Below are 14,134 nucleotides of genomic sequence, written 5' to 3' on the forward strand. Positions count from 1 at the left end.
CTTCTTCCCTGACCCTAAGAGGCCATGTTGGAGGTTATGGGCAGGGGCAGGTGGGAGCCAAGACTGGCCTACATCAGAACAGCAGCCCCCTCCCCACTCCAACCCTCCACGCCTGCAGTTTCCACCACCCCCGAGGTTTCTGGAACACCTCTCTCCCAGACCGGCTTTATGGATTATATAAAAAAAGAATTTCATGAGGTTTTCAGTTAATTGAATTCCAGGGAGATTTATTTCCAATGTTATTAATAAATTCTAATGCCACCTATAACTTTCAATTGCCAGTTAATTAACTTGCAATGGGTGCATTCTAAAAGGCAAATTAAATACTTTTTCAGGCAGGGGCTGGCAAATTTAATGAGCTGATGTGTCCCAAGGGAGACGGCCGGGCTCACACATCCCATCAAATACTCCTCCCATCAGCAGATGAGAGTGTGATCTGGGTGAGTGACAACTGGACCTCCGCATCCTCATCTGTAAAAAGGGATCACAGAACCTGCCTCCAGGACCCTCAGATACCTGGAGTGGATGCTGTGTTTTATTCATACACAAATACAACGAAGGGGCCCTGGGGCGGTGAACTTTATGTGTCAACTTGACTGAGCCATGGGGTGCCCAGACAGTTGGTCAAACACGCCTGCCCTGCCCAGCCCAGGTCAATTCATCTGGTCAGTCTACAGGGGATTGGGGGCAGGCCAGCCTCTGCCTCCTTCTGAGTAGAGAACAAGGATGGCAGTAAGGACGGCAGGGAAGACAAGGAGCAGGGGATCCCAGGGAGGACCACCGGGCTCACTGGAGGGAAGAGAGTCCTCCCCTAGGAAGGGACACAGCTGAGGAGTCTGAGAGATTTAGTAGGAGTTGTCTGGGTGAAGGAGAAGGCAGGGCAAGTTGGGGAGGCACTAGCACGTGCAAAGGCCCAGTGGTGTGAGAAGGGGAAAAGCACTGGAAATTGTTGGAAATGCTCTAGGGTGGAGCCGGCAGGGGAAATATGATAATGTGGGCTTATTACAAGGCTACAGGGATCTCAGGGGACTCCAAGGACAGGAGCTGGAGTCAGAACAGGTCCCAAGAGAGTAGTACTGGATCTGAGTTAGTCCCAAGGCCTCAGTGTCAGCAGGAGATTACTGATTCCCATGGGCTCTGCCTGTTGCCTGTTTGTCCCTCTTCTTGTGGCAATGTGACATTTTGTCTTGGCCTCATAGCTTCAGCATGCTCATGACTTCTGCTTCTTCTGATGTCTTGCCATGACCTCTCACTGGCTGTCCTTCAACAGCAGTCAGCTTTGCAGTGACACAATATTCAAACTGGGTGTCAAGCACCTTCATTGTCTCCCCAGTGACCCAGCACGCAGGCTCCCTAAAGGTAGAGTTCTCAGGCAGTACCTGGTGCTGTAACAAATATCCCATTGACCTGGGGGCGACATTTCTCACAGCTCTAAAGGATAGGAAGTCCAAGATCAAGGTGCCAGCAGATCTGGTTCCTAGTGAGGGCTCTCTTTCTGGTTTGCAGATGGCCACCTTCTTGCTGTGTCTTCACATGGTGGGGAGAGAGAGAGGAAGTAAGCTCTGTTGTGTCTCTTCTTATAAGGACATTAATACCATTATGAGGGCCCCACCCTCACGAACTCATATAAACTTAATCACCTTTCGATGGCCCCGCCTCCAAATATCATCACAATGGGGATTCAGGCTTTAACATACAAATTTTAGGGGCACATAAACAAGTGGTCTACAGCAGTAGAATGCCTTGTCCTTGTAGGCAGACAAGGACAGACGTTGGTCTGGTCTCCCCTAGGCCTAGACACAGATACTTGATAAGGAGGGAGGATTCTAGGGAACCAAGGTCAGAAGCCTCATAGAGCAGGAAGTATGGGTTTTGTGGCCTGTTGATGGCAGAAGCTTCTATCTTAGGCTTAGGGTCTCCAGCTAGGCTCTTGCTGGGAAAACAGTGCAGTCTTTGCTTTCTTTTATATCGGAGCTGCATTTTCAAATGTAACCATCCCACACCCACTCTCCAGCTATTCGAGGACTTTGATGACAGCCCTCCAGTTTCTCAGGATGTAACAGCGGCAAATCACTGTGCACTTTCTCACTTGCTGCCCATGATCCCCCATGCCCCAACCACCGGGCAGGCCCATATTGGGCATGAAAGGATCTTGGCCTTAATTTTTCTTTTGCCTCGTGGCTATAAAGGGAGCATTTTGTTTTTTTCAAAAGACAAAACCAAAAGGTGCATCTTAATTAGGGAACAGGTGCAGTGAGACCAGACTGAACTCTGCCAGGCAGCAGCCTTTCACTTTGCGCGCACAATGCTTTTAATGCAGCCCCGTTGCCATGGCAATTACCACGTCTCAGCTTACTGAGGTGGCGTTGCAAACCTGTAGGGAAGAAATGGATTATTCAATAAATGATGCCGGGACATTTGGTTAGCTATTTGGAAGGAAATAAAACTAGCTCTTTCCTTCACACCATACATTAATATAAATTCCAGAGGACCTAAAGAATTAAATGTAAGAAAGGGAAATCATTAAAAAGCAAACAAATGTTTGATCTTGGGGGTACATGAAAACATTTTAAACCTAAAAGCAGTAGAAAAAATAACAAAGATTAAGGTAGAATTTAATACAAAAAATTTAAATCTCCTTGTTTTAAAAATTATTTAGTTTATTTTATTGGGAAACTACAAACAAGAATAAAATGGTTGCAAGAAATATGACAAAAGATTAATACCTCTAATATGTAAAAAGTAATTACAAATCAATAAAAATGAACAGTCCAATAGAAAAATAGTGAATGAGAAATGCCCAAAAGATGAAATAAAAATATGTAATAAAATATTTTAAAATATTCAGCTTCATTGGTCATCAAAGAAATGCCCATTAAAACATCAATGAGATTTTCTCCTATAGCTTATCAAAGAACGTTTAAATATAATTATAGCATTCAATCTCATTGAGTGGAGTAAAATTGAGTATTCCTATTCATCTCACATGTGAAAATACAAGTTGGTATAAAATTTCTAGGAAAAAAATTAAGTTTATGCCACAAGAGATTTTAAAATGTTCACACTATTCAGCTGGTAATTTCACTCCGAAGATATCCTAAGGTGCTGTCCAGGATTGAAGCCAAAAATGTAGATATGATAATATTCATTATAAGTATTTAATAGAAGTTTATAATTTACTAAAACACATGGGCATGGTTAAATAAATTATGATACATAAATATGATGAAATATTGTGCAGCCATTAAAATAATATTTTGAATAATACTTAATGGCATGGAAATACGTCTATGACATAATGTTAAGCGGAAAATAGTATACCATTTGGGTTTCTTAGCTGACAGCAATAGAAACCCACTCTGGCTGTCTGGATAAAGCAGAAAAGGAATTCATTGGAAGAAAATTGTAGGGCTTGGAATCAACAGGAACACAGGAGAACTAAACTGAGAAAGAAAGAAAAATAGAGAAAGAAATAGAGGAAGAGAGAGAAAGCAAGGAAATATAGAGAAAAGAAAGAGAGAAAGAAGAATGAAGGAAAGAACCAAGGAAGGAAGGAAAGGAGCAAAAAGGCAAAACAGGGCAAACATCCATCAACAGCTATACTTACAGTACCAAAGTAGACATATGGTATGATCCCAAGTCAAGGCAAAATTGGCTATTCAGAAATACCAAATTCATCCTGGAATCTCAGTGCTTCAACCCTTGCAATGTTTCCTTCTTACTCACACAAAGTAAGTACTCACCAGGTTGGGCAGCCTGTCACCATCTTGTAGCCCAGCCATTGAAAGAACGTAGGCTCTGAGATTGTCACAACAGGGAAGACAGAGATGGAGGAGTCTCCATGCGAGTGATGCTGTCATTTCTGTTCACAGTCCATTGGTCAGCACTAGTCATATGGCCCCCAACCTCACTGCAATGGAGGCTGGGATAAAGAAGGCAGTGAGCCAGTTGAGGCTGCAATTTGAAACACATGGTACACTTAATTTAGGATAATTTGAGGAAGATTTAATTTCAAGGAGACTATTTTCAAAGGTGTGGGTGGGCTGCAGAAGAACCAGAAGGGAGAATGTGATGAGCTAGGGCTATTAACAGCCCAAAGGGACGAGGGTCAGATTGGATTTTCAAAATCTCAACTATATGCTGTTTATAAGCAGCACATTTTGAATAAAAGATCACTATAGAAGATTTGAAGCATACAGTTATCCAGCTATCACTATAGAAGATTTGAAGCATACAGTTATCCAGCTTCACCCAATGGACAATATATAGAACACACGCCTACCAATTGCATAATATGTGCTCTTTTAAAGTGTACATGGAACATTTTCCAAAATAGACCATATGCCTAGCCATAAATAAATCTCAACAAATTTCAAATGCTTAAAATAATAAAATATGTTTTCTGACTACATTGAAATTAAACTGGAAACTAATAACAAAAAAAATAGAAAATATCCCAAACCCTTGGAAATAATCCACATTCTTTTAGATAATTCAATATGTCAAAGAAGAAATCACAACATAAATTATAAATTCATGGAAATAAAAATGTAACATATAAAATTTGTGGGATGCAGTTAGCACATCTCTTCTAAGAAAATTTACAACTTTAAATGAATATGTTAGAAAAGAAAAAAGGTAGAAAATGAATGATCTATGCTTTAATCTCAAGATGCTAAAGAAAAAACAGCATATTTAGAAAAAGGAGAAGGAAAACTAAAGGAAATAATAAAGATAATGGCAGAAATGAATAAAATCAAAAGCAAATGTATAGAGAAAATTTAAAAGCCACATGTTGATTAAGATTAATAAAACTGATAAATACTTAGCAGGCTGGATCAAGAAAAAGAAATGAGAAAACATAAATTAGCCATGCCAGGAGACATCACTACAGATCCCCAAGACTTTCATGATACAGCAAAAGGATATTGTCAACAGCTTTATGCCAATAATTTAAAAATTTAGATAAAATGGCCAGGTGCAGCAGCTCACGCCTGTAATCCCAGCACTTTGGAAAGCCAAGGTGGGCGGATCACAAGGTCAGGAGATCGAGACCATCCTGGCTAACATGGTGAAACCCCGTCTCTACTAAAAATACAAAAAATTAGCCAGGCATGGTGGCGGGCCCCTGCAGTCCCAGCTACTCGGGAGGCTGAGGCAGGAGAATGGCATGAACCCAGGAGGCAGAGCTTGCAGTGAGCCGAGATCATGCCACTGCACTCCAGCCTGGGCGACAGAGTGATACTCTGTCTCAAAAAAAAAAAAAAAAAATTAGATGAAATGGATAAATTCATTGAAAAATACAATGTATTAAAATTATTATAAGAAAAAATAAAAAATTGATATACTTTTATATCTGCTAAAGAAATTGAATTCATAATTAGAAACATTCCCACAAAGAAAACTCCAGCCTCAGATTGCTTAAGTGATGAATTCTACCAAACATTCAAGGAAACTCATAGAGACAGACAGACAGATAGTAGATTAGTGGTTGCCAGCGGCTGGGAAGCATTTGCTTATTCTAGACATGTTATATCAATGGAATCATACAATATGTGGTCTTTTGTGTCTGGCTTCTTTCATTTAGCATATTTTAAAGATTCACCCATGTTAAAAACAAATAAATAAAATTTTATTCATTTTTATGGCTGCATAATATTCTACCATATAGATAAACCAGATTTTGTTTATCCATTCCTCAGTTGATTGACGTTTGGGCTCTTTCTACTTTTTGACTATTATGAATAATGCTACTATGTACATTTTTGTACACGTTTTTGTGTTGACACATGTTTGTTTTTGCTTTTCGTGGATAGGTATCTTAGAGTGGAATGGCAGGGCCATTTGGTAACTCTCTGTTTAGCTTTTTGAAACACTGCCAGACTATTTTCCAAAGTTGCTGCACCATTTTACAATTCCACCATCAATGTATGAGGACCACAACTTCTCTATATTCTCATCAACACTTGTTATTGCCTTTTTAAATTTTAGGCAAATTAGTGAACAGGAAGTGGTAGGTCACTGTTTTGGTTTGCATTTTCCTAATGACTAAGAATACTGAGCATCTTTTCATGACTTATTGGCCATTGTTTACCTTTGAAGAAATGTCTCTTAAAATCCTTTGCCCACAACAGACCTCTACCTCCCACCATATAAAAAAGTGAACTCAAAATAGATTATACACCTAAATGTGGGAGCTAAAACCATAAAACCCTTGGATGAAAACATTGATGTAAATCTTGGTGACCCTGGATTAGGCAGCTTGTGGATTGAAGTTCTAATTGGTATGTTTGCATTTTTACTGTTGAGTTGTAACAGTTCTTTGTATATTCTTGATAAAAAGTCCCTTATCAGGTATATGATTTGTAAACATTTTCTTCCATTCTCTCATTCTGAGGGTTGTCTTTTTACTCTTTGATAGTACCTTTAGAGCACAAAGGTTTTATTTTTGAGAAACTCCTATTTGTCTAATTTTTCTTTTCTTTCTTACATTTTGGGTGTCACATCAAATAAACCATTGCTTAATCCAAGGTCATAAAAATTTACACCTATGGTTTCTTCTAAAGGTTTTGTAGTTGAAGCTCTTACATGTAGGTCTATAATCTATTTTGAGATAGTTTTTACATGGTGGGAAGTAGGAGCCTGCTGTGGGTGGAATTGCGCCTCCATCAAAAGATATATTAGAGTTCCAGCTCCCAATACCTGTAAATATTACCTTGTTTGGAAATAGCGTCTTTGCAGATGTAAACAAGATAGGATTGGACCTATATCCAATGACTGGTGTCCTTATAAGAACACCATGTACAGGGATATAGAGATACACAAGAAGAATGCCATGTGACAATGGAGGCAGATATAAGAGTAAAGTGTCTGCAAACCAAGGATTGCAAAGTATATACAAGCCAGAAGCTAGGAAGAAGCAAGGAAGGATCCTCCCCAAGAACCTTCAGAGAGAGCATGGCCCTGTTAAGACACCCTAATTTTGGACTTCTAGCATCCAGAACTGTGTGACAATAGATTTCTTTGCTCTTAAGCCACACGGTTTAGAGTAATTTGTTATGGCAGTGAGGAAACTAATAGGGGATCCAACTTCATTCTTTTGCAAGTGGATATAAAATTGTCTCAGTCTTTTGTTTGAAGAGACTATTCTTTCCCCATTGAATAGTCTTGACACCCTTGTTGAATATCAGCTGACCGTAAGTGTAAGTGTTTATAGCTGGACTCCAATTAGATTCTATTGATCTACATGTTTTGTTCTTATACCAGCATGACACTGTCTTGAGTATGGTACCTTAGCAGTTTTGAAATTAGGAAGTATACGTCTTCCAACTTTTGTTTTTCTTTGTCAAGATTGTTGTGGCTAGTCCCAGTTCCTTGTATTTCCATAAGAATCTTAGCATTAGTTTGTCAATTTCTACCAAAATAGCCAGCTGGAATTTTGATAGGGATTGATCAATTTGGGGAGTATTGCTATCTTAACAATATTAACTCTTTCAATCCATGAACATGAGATGTCTTTCCATTTATGTATTTTATTTAATTACTTTCAGCAATGTTTTATAGGTTCCCACATAAAAGTCTTACACTACTTTTGTTAAACTTAATCCTAAGTATTTCCTTCTTTTTGATGCCACTGTAAATGGATTTGCTAAAACTTTTTCAGGTGGTCACAGTGGCTCACACCTGTGATCCCAGCAGTTTGGGAGGCCAGGATGGGAGGAACACTTGAGGCCAGGAGTTTCAGACCAGCCTCGGCAATATAGTGAGATCCATCTCCATAAAAAATTTAAAAATTAGCTAGGTGAGGTGGCAAATGCCGGTAGTCCTAGCTACTTGGGAGGATGAGGTTCGAGGTTTGCTTCAGCTCATGAGTTTGAGGCTGCAGTGGGCTATGATTGAACCACTGCACTCCAGCCTGGGCAACAGAGTGAGACCCTGTCTCCAAAAAAAAATAAACAAAATAAAATGAAATATTTTCAGATTGTTTATTGCTAGTCTATAGAAGTAAACTTGAATTTTGTATGCCAACATTATATCCTGAAACTGCTGAACTTGTTTATTAGTTCTAATAGTGTGTGTGCATATTCTTTAAGATTTTGTGTATACAAGTTCTTGTCATCTGAGAATAGAAATAGTTTTATTTCTCTTTTTCCGATCTGGATGGCTTTATTTATTTTTCTTGCCTAATTACTCTGGCTAGAATCTCTAGTACAATGCTGAATAGAGATAGTGAGAGAGGACATCCTAGTTGTGTTCTTGATTTTAGGGTAGAAACATTCATACTTTCTCCATTAAATATGATGTTAGCTATGGGTTTTTTGTAGATGCCTTTTTTCAGGTTAAAGAGGTTCCCTTATATTCTTAGTTTATTGTTTTGTTTTGTTTTGTTTTTATCATGACAGTGTGTTAGATTTTATCAAATGCTTTTTCTGCAAATTTTGAGATGGTCCTGTGTATTTTGTCCTTTCTTCTGTTAATATGGTGTATTACTTTGATTGATTCCAGATGTTAAACCAATCTTGCATTCTTGGGATGAATCCCACCTGGTGGTGATATATAATCGTCTTATATGTTCTTGAATTTGGTTTTCCAGTATTTTATTGAGGATTTCCATCTATGTTCATAATGGATACTGGTTCATAAATTTCTTTTCTGGTGATGTCTTTGTCTAGTTTTATTATCAGGGTAATACTGGCATCATAGAATGAGTTGGAAAATGTTCTATTAGCTCATATTTTCTGGAGGTTTTGTGAAGAATTTGAGTTTATTATTTGTGTTAGTCCATTTTCACAGTGCTGTAAAGAACTACCTGAGACTGGGTAATTTATGAAGAGGTTTAATTGACTCTCAGTTCCACAGGCTTACCAGGAAGCATGACTAGGAGGAGGCCTCAGGAAACTTATAGTCATGATGGAAGGCAAAGGAGAAACAAGCACCTTCTTCATATGGTGGCAGGAGAGAGAGTGAGGGAAGCAGGAAGTGCCACACAATTTTTTTTTTTTTTTCGAGACGGAGTCTCACTCTGCAACCTCCGCCTCCTGGGTTCAAGCGATTCTCCTGCCTCAGCCTACTGAGTAGCTGGGATTCCAGGCACATGCCACCATGCCCAGCTAATTTTTATATTTTTAGTAGCGACACGGTTTCACCATGTTGATCAGGCTGGTCTCAAACTCCTGACCTTGTGATCTGCCCGTCTCGGCCTCCCAAAGTGCTGGGATTACAGGTGTGAGCCACTGCACCTGGTTGAGAACTCACTCAATATCATGAGAACGGCAATGGGGAAATCTGCCCTCATGATCCAGTTACCTCCTATCAGGCCCCTCCTCCAATTCAACGTGAGATTTGGGTGGGGACACAAATCCAAACCATAACATTCTCTACATTTTTGGTAGAATTCACCAGTGAATCCACATGAGCCTGTGTTTCTATTCTCTATTTCATCTACTTCACTCCAACAGATACGGGAGCTAGAAAGAAATTATTTAGGAAGATAGTGAGGGTAAGAGAATCCTAGTGTAGCAGGACGAGCCACAGACAAAACCCCTCAGACACCGAGTTAAAGAAGGAAGGGGTTTATTCAGCCGGGGGCATTGGCAAGACTCCTGTCTCAAGAGCTGAGCTCCCTGAGTGAGCAATTCCTGTCCCTTTTAAGGGCTCACAACTCTAAGGGGGTCCACATGAGAGGGTTGTGATCGATTGAGCAAGCAGGGGGTACGTGACTAGGGGCTGCATGTACCAGTAATCAGAACGGAACAGAACAGGACAGGGATTTTTACAGTGATTTTCCATACAATGTCTGGAATCTATAGATAACATAACTGGTTAGGTCGGGGTCGATCTTTAACTATCAGGCCCAGAGCATGGTGCCAGGCTGTCTTCCTGTGGATTTCACTTCTGCCTTTCAGTTTTTACTTCTTTCTTTGGAGGCAGAAATTGGGCATCAGACAATTATGAGGGGTGGTCTCTTCCCTTACTAGGTAAGGTTTCCTTTTAATAAAAAGCAGCCCCCAAATCATTTCTTTTCTAACAAAAAGCAGCCTGAAAAATCAAGCTTCAAGCATAGATAAGCAAGCTGAAAGCGTGCATAGGTAAATGCCAACAGCTGTGCCAATAGAAAAGGGATACCTGGAAGCTAGGTATATTCAACATGGAGGTTCCTTCTTCCCTTTTCTTTGTTGCCACATGTGTAGTAAAAAAGCAGGCAACATGGCATTGGCCAAGTAGAGACCCCATCTGCATAATAAAAGATTAGGGTGGGATGGCCAGCTTCTTCGCACACTATGCAAATGGGACACCTGGTCTGACCAGTCTCTCATGTCCTATGTAAATCAGACACTGCCTCCTCAAGCTCGTCTATAAAACCCCATGCATTTCACCATGAAGCCCAAAGACCCTACTCGGGAGCCCCTCTCCCTCTGCAGAAGAGAGAGCTTTTCTCTGCCTTTCACTTATTAAACCTCTGCTCTTAAACTCATTCCTTGTGTGTGTTTGCGTATTCAGTTTCCTTGGTGTGAGGCAATGAACCTCGGGTATTTACCCCAGACAAACGATGCCCCTTCACAATCTTTATTATTTCCTTTCTTCAACTTGTTTTAGGTTTAGTTTAGACTTCTTTTTCAAGTTACAGGAAGTGGAAGTTTAAGTGACTGATTTAGATCCTTATTCTTTTTCATATAGGTGATTACAGCTATAAATTTTCCTCTAAGCACTGCTTTATGGCTGCATTCTACAAGTTTTGGTGGGTTGTTTCATTTTTATTTAAAGCATGCTCTAATTTCCTTGTGATATCTTCTTTGGTCCACTGGTTACTTAAGAGTGTGATGTTTAATTTCCACATGTTCCTGAATTTCCCAATTTCCTTCTGTTATGCATTCTCATGAGATTAGAAAACATACTTTGTATGATTCCAACCCTTTTAAACTTACTGAGTACTTTTTTATGGCCTAACATATGGTTTATAGTGCAGAATGTTCCATGTGCACTTGAGAAGAACATGTATTCTGATGTTGTTGACTGGAGTGTTCTGTAGGTGTCTGTTAGGTTCCACTGAATAATAGCGTTCCTTTAATTCTTAAGACGTGGTTTCCTCTAGTTTTTGCACATATTTATAACAGTGTACTTGAAGACTTTGCCTAGTAATTCCAGTGTCTGGACTTCCTCAGAGACAGTTTCCTGTGAATGGACCATACTCTTCTGTTTCTCTGCATGTCTCATAATTTTTTGTTGTTGAATATTAGACATTTAAAATAATATAATGTAGCAAATTTGGAAATCAGATTCCCTGACCCCCCACCACAAAGAGTTTGTTGTTGCTATTGCTGTTTGTTTCCTTAGTGATTTTTCTGGATTAATTCTATAAAGTCTGTGTTCTTTTTCATGTTTTGCTGCTAAAATTCCTGTTAGCTTAGTAGTCAACTAATGGTTGCACAGGCTTTTTTTTTTTTTTTTTTTTTTGACAGAGTCTTGCTCTGTCATCCAGGCTGGAGTGCAGTGGCGTGATCTTGGCTCCCTGCAGCCTCAACTTCCTGGGTTTAAGCAATTCTCATGCCTCAGCCTCCCAAGTGGCTGAGACTACAGGCACACACCACCATGCCTGGCTAATTTTTGTATTTTTGGTAGAGATGGGGTTTTGCATGTTGGCCAGGCTGGTCTCAAACTCCTGGCCTCAAGTGATCCACCCACCTTGGCCTCCCAAAGGGCTGGGATTACAGGTGTGAACCACTGCGCCCAGCCCAGATATTTCTTTAAATCCCTTAAACCCATAAGTGTCCCAGCCTTTGCTGAGGAGCACTGTGTGTGTGTGTGGAGCCTGACTTCAATGCTTTACCAAGCAGTTTGCAGCTCTGCCGTAGCCTTCATTTCCTTCTTGTGCAGAGCCTCAAGGTCAGCCAGAGGTGAGACATCAGGGTCTTATCAGGTCTTTCTGTGCATGTGCACTGCTCTGCACATGCATGAAGCCTCTATCATCCCAGGAATGTATCGAAACTTTTAAAACCCCCAAAGGAAAAAAAAAAACCCAAAGGTTAACTCATTTCCCAGTTTTTCCTTTCACGATTTTACATAGCCTATTGACCCCAAATGGTATTGCCACATAGGCAGCTACGATGTTGAACAGTTACCGCTGATTGTTTTTGACAAGTGCCCTGAGGCCAGGGCTGGTCACACAGAGTAAGCTGTGAGTCAGGTCAGATAAAGACAATCCCTGGGAACAGAGCTTTTCAGGCAGCTTCCAGACAGGTCAAATAGTGGCCATTTTCTGGGGATAGAGCTTTTTGTGGGCTGGTTTTGCAGACATCATAGTTGCAAGGCTGTTGGTTTTCATGCCTGCAACAGAACTGTAAAGAGGGCTGTGGGAATAAGACAAGTTAAAACTTCACAAAGCTTGCTGTTCTTACTGCAATACGGCCTTATTTTTTTTTTTTAGAGACTGGGTCTCACTCTGTCTCCCAGGCTGGAATGCAGTAGCATGATCATAACTCACTGCAACCTTGAACTCCCAGCCCAAGTGATCCTCCTGCCTCACCCTCCCCAGTAGCTAAGACTACAGGCATGCACCACTGCACCCTGATATTTTTTAAAAAATATATAGTATTTGTAAGGATGGGGTGTCACTATGTTGCCTGGGCTGGCCTCGAACACCTGGCCTCAAGCGATCCTCCTGCCTCAGCCTCCCAAAGTCAGCCTTATTAAAAAATAATAATTGTAATAATAAACACTCCTCAGGTAGCTGCAAGCCTTTGGTTAATTTGCAGAAGTATGAAAAAATTGATTTTGACTGTTTTTGCCAGCATGCTCATTGCTTTTATGAAGGAACAGATTTCAGAAGTCCTTATTCTAATTATCCTCTCATTCTGGTCATGCTCCTCCACCTGTTTTTGTGCCTAAAGTTTTATTGGAATGCAGGTTTGCCCATTCATTTACATAGTGCCTATAGCGGCTTTCACACACAACTGAAAAGTTGGATAGTTGCGACAGAAACCATATGGCCTGCAAAGCCTAAAATATGTACTATCTGGCCTTTAGGAAAAGGTTTGCCAAGCCCCACCATAAGGCAAGAAAATGATATACAGATTGCAAGGAAAAAGTAAAGTGCCATCATCCACAGGTGAAATTTTTTGGCATTTAGAATTTTTTTATTTTTTGATCATTTATTCATTTATTTAGAGATAGGGTCTCACTATGTCACCCAGGCTGGTCTTGAACTCTTGGGCTCAAGTGATCCTCCCATCTTGGTCTCGCAGAGTACTAGGATTATAGGCATGAGCCATTGCACCCAGCCCAGAAAATTTTAAAATCTGTGAACAACTTGTTAGAATTAGTAAGTGGCTGGACATGGTGACTCAATGCCTATAATCCCAGCACTTTGGGAGACTGAGGCAGGAGGATTGCTTGAGGCCAGGAGTTCAAGACTAGCCTGGGAAACACAACAAGACCCTGTCTCTACAAAAACAATAAAATAAAAATCAGCTGGGTGTGGTGGCACCTGCCTGTAGTCCCAGATACTAGAAGGCTGAGGCAGGAGGATAGCTTGAGCCTGGGAGTTGGAGGCTGCAGTGAGCTATGATTGTACCACTGTACTCCAGCCTGAGTGACAGAGTGAGACTGTGTTTCCAAAAAAAAAAAAAAAATAGTAAGAGAATTTAGCAAGATCATTGACTACATCAGCATGCAAAACTCAGCTGCAGGACTTATGAACACACCCCTCCCTGCCTCTCTCAGTGATCACGACTAAAAATTCTGAACAGAATGCCTACAGTAACTGTCTGAGAACTCTGAAAAGTAGATCATAGGTGGTGGATTAAGGAAGGAAATGAAAACTGAAAGAATGATGGGCATCGCTGTGAGTTCCTGGACTGGTTGGTTGGTTGGTTTTTCTCCACATTCCATAAGATAGATTCTAGCGCAGCCCAAATCCTGGAGCTGTGAAGTGGTTGGAGGAAATGCCTTGTCTTTCCGGCCAGAGAACCAGGAATGGGGGACAAAGAGTCAGGGGGTGGGGGCAACTCCAAATTTTTATTTTTTATTTCCCTTTTGACTGCATCTCCATTTGCTCTGTTCTCTTCTGAAACTCACTTTCAATGGATGTCTCCTCACAGGTTGACCCTCTAGTGTTTTTGTCTTTTCTCTCCTAATA

The 14,134-nt window shown here is 40.5% G+C and overlaps 1 long non-coding RNA gene across 1 annotated transcript; it reads right to left on the reverse strand.

Annotated features, from left to right (window-relative positions):
- Positions 1–199: 199 nt before the first annotated feature.
- LOC103784191 (uncharacterized) lies at positions 200–5,748 on the reverse strand. Its single transcript, XR_609799.4, has 2 exons — positions 3,744–5,748; positions 200–2,374 (listed from the first exon to the last, which is right to left on the reverse strand). It is a non-coding gene; the product is annotated as an uncharacterized LOC103784191 (long non-coding RNA).
- Positions 5,749–14,134: the final 8,386 nt, after the last annotated feature.

Source organism: Pan paniscus, chromosome 6 (genome assembly GCF_029289425.2).
Source record: "Pan paniscus chromosome 6, NHGRI_mPanPan1-v2.0_pri, whole genome shotgun sequence".
NCBI classification, from domain to species: domain Eukaryota; kingdom Metazoa; phylum Chordata; class Mammalia; order Primates; family Hominidae; genus Pan; species Pan paniscus.